A 10962-nucleotide genomic window follows, 5' to 3' on the forward strand; every position below is an offset into this window, starting at 1 on the left:
GTTGGCAGGGAACTGGGTGGGAACTTTTATTATATAGTCTTTTGACCCATGTGAATATACTACCTATTCAAAAGTTAAGTAAAAAATATAAAAATTGAAAAAAATAAAAATGGGCAGAGGAAATAAACATTTTTTCCAAAGGAGCTATGCAAATGGCCAATAGGTGCATGAAAAGATGTCCAGGATCACAAATAATCAGAAAAATGTAAATCAAAACCACAATGAGATACCACATCACACCTCTCAGAATGGCTATCAGAGAGAAGACATGAGCTAACGAGCATTGGTCAGGATGTGAAAAAATGTGAAAATGGGAAAAACTGGGCACTGTTGTTTGCAATACAGATTTCTTCAGTCAGTATGGGGAACAATATGTAAGTTCCTCAAAAAATTAAAAATATACCTACCATATGATCCAGAAATTCCATTTCTGAATATATACTCAAAGGACTCATCAACAGATGAGTGGAAAAATATTATATATAATACATATCAGAATCACATGGCATGAGTCATTCCTTTTTCTCTCCCCTTTGATTTACAACTAATTACACATCCATAACTGAAAAAGAGTACATCTGCACAACATACCAGGACACCCAAGAGACCTGTGTTTCTTAAAGTCTGTGGATTAATCCGCAGAGGTAGCTGTGAAGTGAGGGGAATGGTGACAGAGCTGACAGTGGCTGAGTCAGTGGCAGCAGAGAGGTGAAAACAGGTCCAGCAGCAGGCCAGCACTGTCTTTCTTTCTGGCAGAGGAAGTGGAGAGTGTAGGTGGTGAGTGTGGGTCACCCAGCTGCACATGTCACAGCTGGAGGGACCTGATGCTCTCCTTGAGAAGGAACTGTGATAACCTGGGGGTGGGAAAGGAAAGGGAAGTAAGCAGACAAAGGAAACAAAGTTAAAGTGTTTCCTGCTGTTGGCTCAGGGATTCTCCTAAGATGACCACCTGCAGACCTCTGGAAGTCCCGCACTTGAGGATCCCCCTACAAAGCCTTGGGCACACCCAAAGTCCCATGTTCTAAGCACACACCTCCTCCAACTATGATGCCACCTCTTTTTTCTCCCCCATGTGAGTGCATGTGTGTGTGTGTGCATGTATGTGTGTGTGTGTGTGTGTGTGTGTGAACAACAGAGACAGATATCACAGTCAGTGGCGACTCAGCTCTGATAAGAGAAACCAAAACCTTGTGCTATACCACCACCTTCTGGAAAAGAAAAGGAAAAGTCCTAATTACCAATCTGTTGGTAAAAAAAATTAAACAAAACCTTGCCTAAATAAGAATGGTGTTCACCACCTCAAATGCAAATGTGGCAGTGACACATTTTATCCAACAATATAAAGAATTACAATACATTGTAGCACAAAATGATGATTTTCCAGCAACCAAACCCAAAGACACAGAATACTGTGATCTAACTGATAAAGAAATCAAAAGACCTGTTATGAAAAAAATTCAGTGAGCTAAAACAAAACTCAGAAAGACAACACAGTGGTATCAGAAATAAAAATGATGAACAGAAGGAGTACTTTAACAAGCCCATTGAAATTGTAAAAAAGGACTGACCAAATTCTGGAGCTGCAGAGCTCAATGAATAAGATGGAGAATGCATTATCTACCATAAGAAATAGAGCATATCAGATAGAAAAGAGAGAATAAGTGAGACAGGATATAAATATAGAAATAATTCAGGTGGAAGAGGAAAGGGAACTAAGTTTTTTTAAAAATTGAAGAAAACCTCAAAAACTATCAGACTCCATTAGGAGAGCCAACATAATATTAGTGGGTATACCAGAAGAAGAAGAGAAGAAGAAAGGAGGAGAGAGTTTATTTAAAGAAATAATAGCCAAGAACTCCCCAAATCTAGGGAAGAAATGGGGTATAAAAGTCCACAATGCTAATAGAAACTTTATTATCTCTATGAAACAAACTTTCTCCAAGATGCATATTATGAAAACTGTCAAAAGTCAATCATAAAAATAAGAAAGATTTTTCAGCAGAAACTCTACAGGCCAGGAGAGGGTGGAATGAGATATTCAAAATATTAAAAGATAAAAATGGCAGCCAATAATATTTTATTTGGCAAAGTTGTCCTTCAGACCTAAAAAAAAAAAAAAGCTGAGGAAATTTACCATCACTAGAGCAGCCTTACAAGAAATGTTGAAAAGAGTTGTTCGAGCTGAACCAAAAAGACAAGAATTAGAAAACAGTAAATCTTTTTAAGTGTAGTAAATTTTTATGTATCAGTAATTATTTTAAATGGATTGAACTCACCATTCAGAAGAATGCCGGATCGATAAAAACAACAACAAAAACAAGATCCAACTATATGCTGCCTAAAGGAGACTTATTTCAGCTCTAAAGACACATACAGGCTCAAAAGTGAAAGACTGGAAGATGATATTCCAACCAAATGAAAACCAAAAGAAGGTGGTGTAACCATACTTATATCAGAAAAATAGACTTCAAGTCATCTTTAGCTTGAGTGTAGCAAGAGACAAAAAAGATTATCAAATAATAATAAAAGTGTTAGTACTACAAGAAGACATAAAAACTGTAAAGATATACACTCCCAGCACCTGAGCACTAAAATATACTAAGGAAATAACAATAGACCTGAAGTGAGAAATAGGCAACAATACAATACTTGTAGAAAACACAATATACCACTAACAACAGTAGACAATCCAGACAGTAAATCAATAAGAAAACATTGGAACTGAACCACAGTTAGAACAAACAAACTTAATAGACGTTCTAAGAACGATCTATCCAACAGCAGCTGAATATACAGTCTTCTCAAGTACATATGTAATATTTTCCAGGATAGATTATATAAGAGACCACAAAACAAAAACCTGAAATTTTTATAAGATTGAAATCATACCAATTATCTTTTCTGACCAATATGTTATGAAACTAGAAGTTGACAAAGAGGAAAGTGAGAATATCTTAAAATATGTGGACACCAAACAGCACATTACTAAAGAATCATAAGGCAAAGAAGAAATCAAAAGGGGAATAAAAATGTAACTCAAAACAAATAAAAATACAAATACAGCATATCAAATAGTGTGGGTTGCAGTTAAGGCAGTTCTAAGAGAAAGATTTATAGCAACAATATATACCATATATTAAGAAAATAGAAAGATCTTAAAAGAAAAATTTAAGTTTACACCTCAGGGAACTAGAAAAAAAAGAACAAGTTAAGCCCAAAATTAGCAGAGGGAAGGAAATAAATGAAATAAAGATCAGAAAAATCAGTAGAAAGGATCAACAAAACTAATAGCTTTTTCTTTGAAAATATAAACAAAATGGACAATTCTTTAATTAGAGAAGAAAACAGAGATTCAATTAAATAAAATTAGAAATAAAAGAGAAGACATCACAACTAATGCTACACAAATGCATAGAATCATAAGACTACTATAAACAATTATATGCAACTAAATTTCATAACCTAGAAGAAATAGATGTATTTCTAGAAACACACAACCTACAAAGACTGAGTCCAGAAGAAATAGAAAATCTGAACAAAGCAGTAATGAATAAAGAGTTCGAGTCAGTAATCAAAAACCTACCAGCAGGTAAAACTCCAGGACCAGATGGCTTCACTAGAGAATTGTACCACACCCATAAAGAAGAATTTCACCAATTCTCACACTTTTCTAAAACATCAAAGAGGAGGGAATACTTCCAAATTCATCTTACGAAGCCAGCATTACTTTCATACATAAACCAGAAAAGAATACCACAAAAAGAAAATTATAGATCAATATACGTAATAAATATAGATGCAAAATTTCTCAGCAAAATATAAGCAAACTGAATTCAAGAACACATTTAAAGAATTATACACCATGACCAAATGAGATTTATCCTTAGCATGCAAAGATGGTTCAACATACATAAATCAATATATGTAATGCATCATACCAATAAAATGAAAGCTAAAAATCACATGATCATCTTAACAGAGGCAGAAAAGCATTTGACAAAATACAATATTCTTTCATGATAAAACCCTTGATAAATGGGGAATAGAAGAAATAGACTTCAATATAAGAAAGACCTTTTAGAATGAACCCACATTTAGCATTATGCTAAATAGAAGAAAACTGAAAATGTTTCTTCTAAGATCAGAAACAAGACAAGGCTGCCCATTTTCACCACTCCTATTTATTTATTTACTTATTTATAAATTTATTTATTTAATTTATTTGGCTGCGTGTGGTCTTTGTTGCTGCAGGCGGCCTTTTCTAGTTGCAGCGAGCGTGTGCTACTTTTTGTTGCATGGGTGTGCTTCTCATTTGCTGGATAGCACTGGCTCCAGACATGCAGGCTTCAGTAGTTGTGGCTCGCAGGTTCTAAAGCATAGGCTCAGTAGGTGTGGTGCATAGCCTTAGTTGCTCCATGGCATGCGGGATCTTTCTGGACCAGGGCTTGAACCTGTGTTCCCTGCATTGGCAGGCGGATTCTTAACCACTGAGCCACCAGGGAATTCCCTCACCCCTCCTATTTATAGAGCACTGTAGGTTCTAGTTAGAGCAGTTAAGCAAAACAAAGAAATAAAATGCATCCAAATTGGATAAAAGGAAGTAAAGTTGTCAATTTTTGTTGGTGACATAATCTTATGTATAGAAAATCTCAGTCAGTCAAAAATTTGTTGACATTAATCAACAATTTTACTAAAGTTGCTGGATCCAAAATCAACATACAGAAATCATTGCATTTTTTTACACCAATGGTGAAGAATAGCAAAAAGAAATTAAATAAACTAACCAATTCACAATAGCATCAAAACAGTAAAATACTGAGGAATAAATTTTTTTAACAGCAGGAACTATAATTTAATCACATCATAATGTATTACACTATGTAACATTCTATATTTTGCCTGTTGATATGTAACATAGTTAAGTTTATTACAAGCATTATTTCCTAAGACTTATGGTATAAGTGCTCCTTTCCAAGTATTACCACTTATTTAGTGTTTATATGTTAACATTAAGTAAATCAGTGATAAATGTATATAATGCAATATGCATTGTGCCATTTCTTCCTAGAATACCAAAACAACTATAAAATCTAAAACAAGGCTATCAACATCACAGATGCATGTCTTGAGTAGGTTAACAGCATTTCCCCCTTAACATGAAGGTATTTTCATCAAAGATGCTTCATTGGTTTTAGGCTAGCATTACTTTAGCAGTAGTTGGTCTTCAGGACAAGTAGATCAGAAGCTTCAAGTGCTAAAGACACTGAATTACTCTGAGAAACATCCTTCCACACAAATAATGAAAAAAAGTGAACTGCTGGTGTTACCTTAACAAAAAATTGTGCGTTTTCCCTTTCAATATGTGATTTAGTTCATTTATATGATGACAACAAAGTTTTGAAGTTCTCATGGCACACCAGGGAGATAGACTGATTTGTCAAGAAACCTCTTATTTGTTTTAATATTTAAATTATAACAATACAATAACTAGAAAAAGGTCAGTTCCTTGGTGGTTTTAAACCACATCAATTTCAATATTTGTTTTTCAACATAATGATGCAATTAAATCTATGCTTCTGCAACAATAGTGCGATAGAGTATCCTTTCCTAGATAAAGGAGATGAGGTTTATTCAAGTAGATGCTTTAAATAAGGTAGATTGTTGGCAATTACTTATCAATCTAGCATGTTTGACATAAAATATATTATGAAAGCTTAGGAACGGAAATATCTGCACAAGAAAATCTACAAAATTTTTCTGAAAGAAATTGAATACACAAACAAATAATAACATCTCATGTTTATAAATTGGAAGAATTAATATCATTAACATGACCATATTCCCCAAAGCCATGTACAGATTCAAATACCATCAAAATACCAAAGACATTCTTCACAGAAATAACAGAAACAATTCTAAAATTTGCGTGGAAACACAAGTAACCCCAAATGGCCAAAGCAATCCTGAGGAAAAAGAACAAAGCTAGAGGTATCAAGTTTCCAATTTCAAACTATACTGCAAAGCCATAAATACAGAATGGTACTGCCAGAAAAATAGACATATCAACCAAGGGAACAGAATAAAATGCTCAGTACTAAATACCAGTATATACAATTAATTAATATTTGACAATAGAGCCAAGAATACCCAATTCAGAATAATCTCTTCAACAAATGGTTCCTTGATTAAGAGAAAAGAAAGGTCTCAATTAAAGCATGTCCTTGACTAAACCGCCTCAAGGTACTGAAAAAAGAACAAACTCTGCCCAAAGTTAGCAGAAGGAAGAATATAAAGATTATAACAGAAGTAAATGATATAGAGACTGGAAAGAGAGTAGAAGAAAATCCAAAAAAAAGTGTTTTTCTTTTAAAATAAATAAAGTTGACAAATATTAGGTAGACTAACCAAAAAGAAAAATTAACAGGGATTTAAAGAAACAAAATAATAAATGAAAGAGGAAATGTTACACCTATACCAGAGAAATAGAAGGTATCATGAGTCATACCACTGAAAACTATCATATTAAAACAAATTGAACAACTTAGAAAAAAAATTAGAAACATACAACCAACCAAAACTGAATTGTAATGAAATGGAAAATCTGAACAGAAAATTATGGAATCAGGAGATTAAATCATTAAAAAAAAATTTCCCAATTAAGGAAAGATCTAGGACCAGATGGCTTCATGGATGAATTCTGCCAAACTCTGAAAGCATAGTAACTGCCAATACTTTTCAAATTTTTTGAAAACATTAAAGAGGAGGAAACACTTCCAAACTGATTTTTGAGGTAGCATTACCCTGAAAGCATAGTCTGATACTGCACTACAAGAAAAGAAAATTACAAGAAAATGTTTCTGATGAACATAGATGCAAATATTGTCAACAAAATACTAGGTTATGGAATTTAACAGCACATAAAATGGATCAAACATATCAAATGAGACATAATAGGATGTAAGGATGGTTTATCATATGGAAATCAATAAACATGATACACAACATTAACAAAAGAGTAAAATCACATGATTATCTCAATAGACTCAGAAAAGCACTTGACAAATTTTAATAATCTGTCATAATAAAAAAACTCAACAAATTAGGTATAAAAGAAACGTACTTCAATGTAATAAACTTCCTATATGACAATACACAGCTATCATAATAATTGTGAAAAGCTGACAGTTTTTGGGGGGGTTTTTTTCTCTAAAATCAGGAAAAAACAAAAAGGGTACCCCTGCTTACCAATTGTCTTCAACATGATATTGGAAGTCCCAGCTAGATCAATTGATTAGAGAGAAAGAAAGAAAGAGAGAGAGAGAAACAAGGAAGGAAGGATGGAAGGGCGGAAGGAAGGGAGAAAGAAAGAAAGGTAGAAAAAAAAAGGAAGGAAAGGAAGGAAGGAAGGAAGGGAGGGAGAAAGGAAGGAAATAAGGAAGGGAGAGAGAAAGGGAGGAAGGAAGGAAGGAGAGGAAGGAGGGGTGAGTAAGGGAGAAAGGAAGGAAGAGAGAAAGAAAGAGGGAAAGGATGGAAGGAAAGAAGGAAAAGAAAGGAAGGAAAGGAAGAAAGAAAAAGAAGGAGAAAGAGAAGGAAAAAGACAGAAAGAGAAACAAAGAAAAATAAATACAAACAGAAAAACAAAAGTGAAGAAAGAAAAGGAAACAAATTTTAAAAAACATAGTCTCTGTCTGAAGATGATGTAATCTTATATATAGAAAATTTTAAACACTCCACCAAAAAGCTATTAGAATTAATTAATTAATTCAGCAAAGTTGCAGTGTACAAAAATCAGTTACATTTCAATACATTAATGATGAAGTATTCAAAATAGAAGTTAAATAAACAATTCCATTTATGATATTATCAAAAACAATGAAATAATAATAAATTTAACCAATGAGGTAAAAGTTCTGTAAACTGAAAACTATAAGACATTGATGAAAGAAATTGGAGAAGTACAAATAAATGGAAAGATATCCCTATTCTTGGCTTGGAAGAATTAATGTGATATTGTTCATAGTACTCAAAGTCATGTATAGATTTAAAGCAATCTTAATCAAAATTCCAATGGCATTTTTTTCCCCAGTGAAGTAGAACAGTTGTGGCTCAAAGCAATGGAATAAAAAAAAAAAAAGCCACAGCATTTTTGGAAAAAAAAAAGTAAGGAACAAAGAAGGGGGAATCACTCTTCCTGACTTCAGACTATATTGAAAGTTAACATAAATCAAATATATATATGTGTGTGTGTGTGTGTATGTGTGTGTGTGTGTGTGTGTGTGTGTGTATTTTTTGGACTATTATAGGGAGCCCAGTGGAATATTTATTATAGGGAGCTCAGAAAATGCCCACATATATATGGTCAACTGATACATGTCAAAGATGCTTAGAATATATAGTGGGGGCAATGAGAGTCTCTTCAATAACTGGTGTTGGGAAAACTGGATATCTAAACATACAAAAAAATGAAACTGGTTTTTCAGACCAATCACGCAAATCAACTCAAGACTGATTAGTGATTTAAATGTGAGGCATGAAACTGTGAAACTCCTAGAAGAAAACATAGTAAAAACTCCTTGATATTGGCCTTGTCAATGTCTTTTTGAATATGCTATCAAAAGCACAGGCAACAGAAATCCCAAGTGGGACTGTATCAAACTAAAAAGCTTCTGTAAGTAAAGGTTGTGATCAGGCAATCAGTGAAAAGTTAACCTATGAAATGAGAGAAATATTTAGAAACACTATATCTGATAAGTTAATATCCAAAAAACATATTTTTTGTTTTTTGGAGTGGGAGAAAAGACTGACTACAAATAGGCCCAAAGAGTGTTTTTGTGCTTATAGAAATATAATACTTAAAGATGGTAAAAGTTTCATTACTCTGTAAGATTACTAAATAATATAGAATTGTTTTCTTATAATATGTGAATTTTATAACACATTAATAAACATGTTTTTAAATGGGCCTTCCTGAAGACAATAGAGAAACAAAGCAGTGGATAGTTGAAGAAGGAGATGGCAGTCACATTCACAATGGCTTCTCTTCCACCATGCAATCTGCTCAGCAACTGCCCTCAACCTCCTGTTCTAGTTTAGCAACAGGCGTCCCAGTAGTGTCCAATCCCAGCACTGACTCTAGACCAGCTGCCTCAAAACAAACATTGATGGCAGTTGCCCACCATAACCACTAAAAACATCATCAGCTTTATGTCCTATGATTAAATTAGCTAGGTCTACCTCATCTATGAAAGAATGAACTTGGTCTGCCAGAGAATGTTGAATCAGGAATTTGTATAAATAGAGAGGTATAATATATTTCAGTAACAATTTAAAACACAACTTGCAAGAAGAGAATCAGAAACTAACAAAAAAACTGTTAATTACCTGCTCATGAAGACATCTTTACTGCTACTGAAACAAGATTTTCAGTATTAAATATGACTTTCCTAAAGTATGTGGATTCGAATCTCTGTTGCTTCATCTCAGAAAATGTTACTGATGAAATTATGGTGAGCTGAGAAATGTCAGTTCTACCAGATTCTCCCAACGAGCTCATGAAGGACTTAAAGAGTTAGGGGTATTTTCTCCACGGCAATGGAATATTTTGATGAGAAAATTGTTTTAATTCTTCAGAAAAAATTACCATAATCGAATTAGTCTGGAATACTCATGGTTTTTCCTCCAGTTTCAGAACATTCTGCAGCCCTAACAATAACTCAGTGTTCTCCAAGCAAAGCCCTTAAACACAAGAGGTTACCAAACTCTAACAGCACATTAAATAAGTAATGCTGATGTGGCTGTTCTCAGGTGTGAAATTTCGGAGCTTTATGTAAACCCAAATGAAAGAACAGCAAAAGCAGCTTCAAGACCAACACTAGAGCCTGCTAAAACAAATGCAGTACATAGGTGAACAGTATGCATGGGTAGAGGGAACATGAACTGTAAGTGATGGACTATACAGTTGAAATCTCCTCAGGGTGTGGGCAGAATGAATAGCCTCCTCAGAATTTTGTTTTAAAAATGGAACAAAGCCAAAGATTCTTTTAGAAAATCTAAATGCCTTCAGAATGAAATATAAATTGAGTGTGATCGTAGCTGCAGAAGAGATAGCTTAGTAGCGTAAGTAATTATATACATATGAGAATTATGTGAGCAACATGGTGTCCCATAGGCTTTAGACATTCAGAACACAAACTGGAATTTTCACGGGTAGAATATGCTTACCACTTCTCCTGGTTGGATTATTGCATAGAATCTTTTTATTTTGTGATAAATTTTGATTAATCATACTAGCTCTATCATGTTTTGAAGAATAAATATTTTTGTGCTGTCAACAAAGTACACTAGTTTATTTCTGCAGATATGTACCTACACATATATTTTAAACAAATCCAGACTTGACACACTAGAGCTTAAGTTTAATACTATACACATGAAAGAGAAGACCTGCTTTTCAAATAGACACTACACTGCTTTTGGAAAAAAGTAAACTTTTTGTTTAAATGAGCTTTGTCTGGAATGTATGAAAAGTGGTTGATGCTTTTGTGAAGTTATGAGTAACTAAAAGGCCACTTATGTAGTATTTATGGTAAAAAAAAAATCCTTTACAGTATTGACTATACATTTTTATTACCTATTGACAGAGAGCGTAGCCAGTCACTATATACATGTTGTCAGTTCTCTTCTGAGGCCATGTCTTACAATGCATGGATGGATGCATGAATCCATCCATGATCAATCCATTTATGTTCTTGCTTTGGTATTGATCTTGTATTAGATGTTTCTTCACTTTTTTTAACATCTTTATGGAGTATAACTGCTTCACAATGATGTATTAGTTTCTGCTTTATAACAAAGCGAATCAGCTATACATATACATATATCTCCGTATCTCCTCCCTCTTGCGTCTCCCTCCCACCCTCCCTAGCCCACCCCTCTAGGTGGTCACAAAGCACGGAGCTCACC

The 10962-nt window shown here is 33.9% G+C and overlaps 1 pseudogene; it reads left to right on the plus strand.

Moving 5' to 3' along the window:
* The first annotated feature begins 5156 nt into the window (after positions 1-5156).
* On the plus strand, positions 5157-9993 carry LOC114906401 (annotated as a pseudogene).
* The last annotated feature ends 969 nt before the right edge of the window (positions 9994-10962 follow it).

The sequence above is a fragment of the Monodon monoceros genome, unplaced genomic scaffold (genome assembly GCF_005190385.1).
Source record: "Monodon monoceros isolate NGI ecotype Baffin Bay Population unplaced genomic scaffold, NGI_Narwhal_1 Super_Scaffold_22, whole genome shotgun sequence".
Taxonomy (NCBI): Eukaryota; Metazoa; Chordata; class Mammalia; order Artiodactyla; family Monodontidae; genus Monodon; species Monodon monoceros.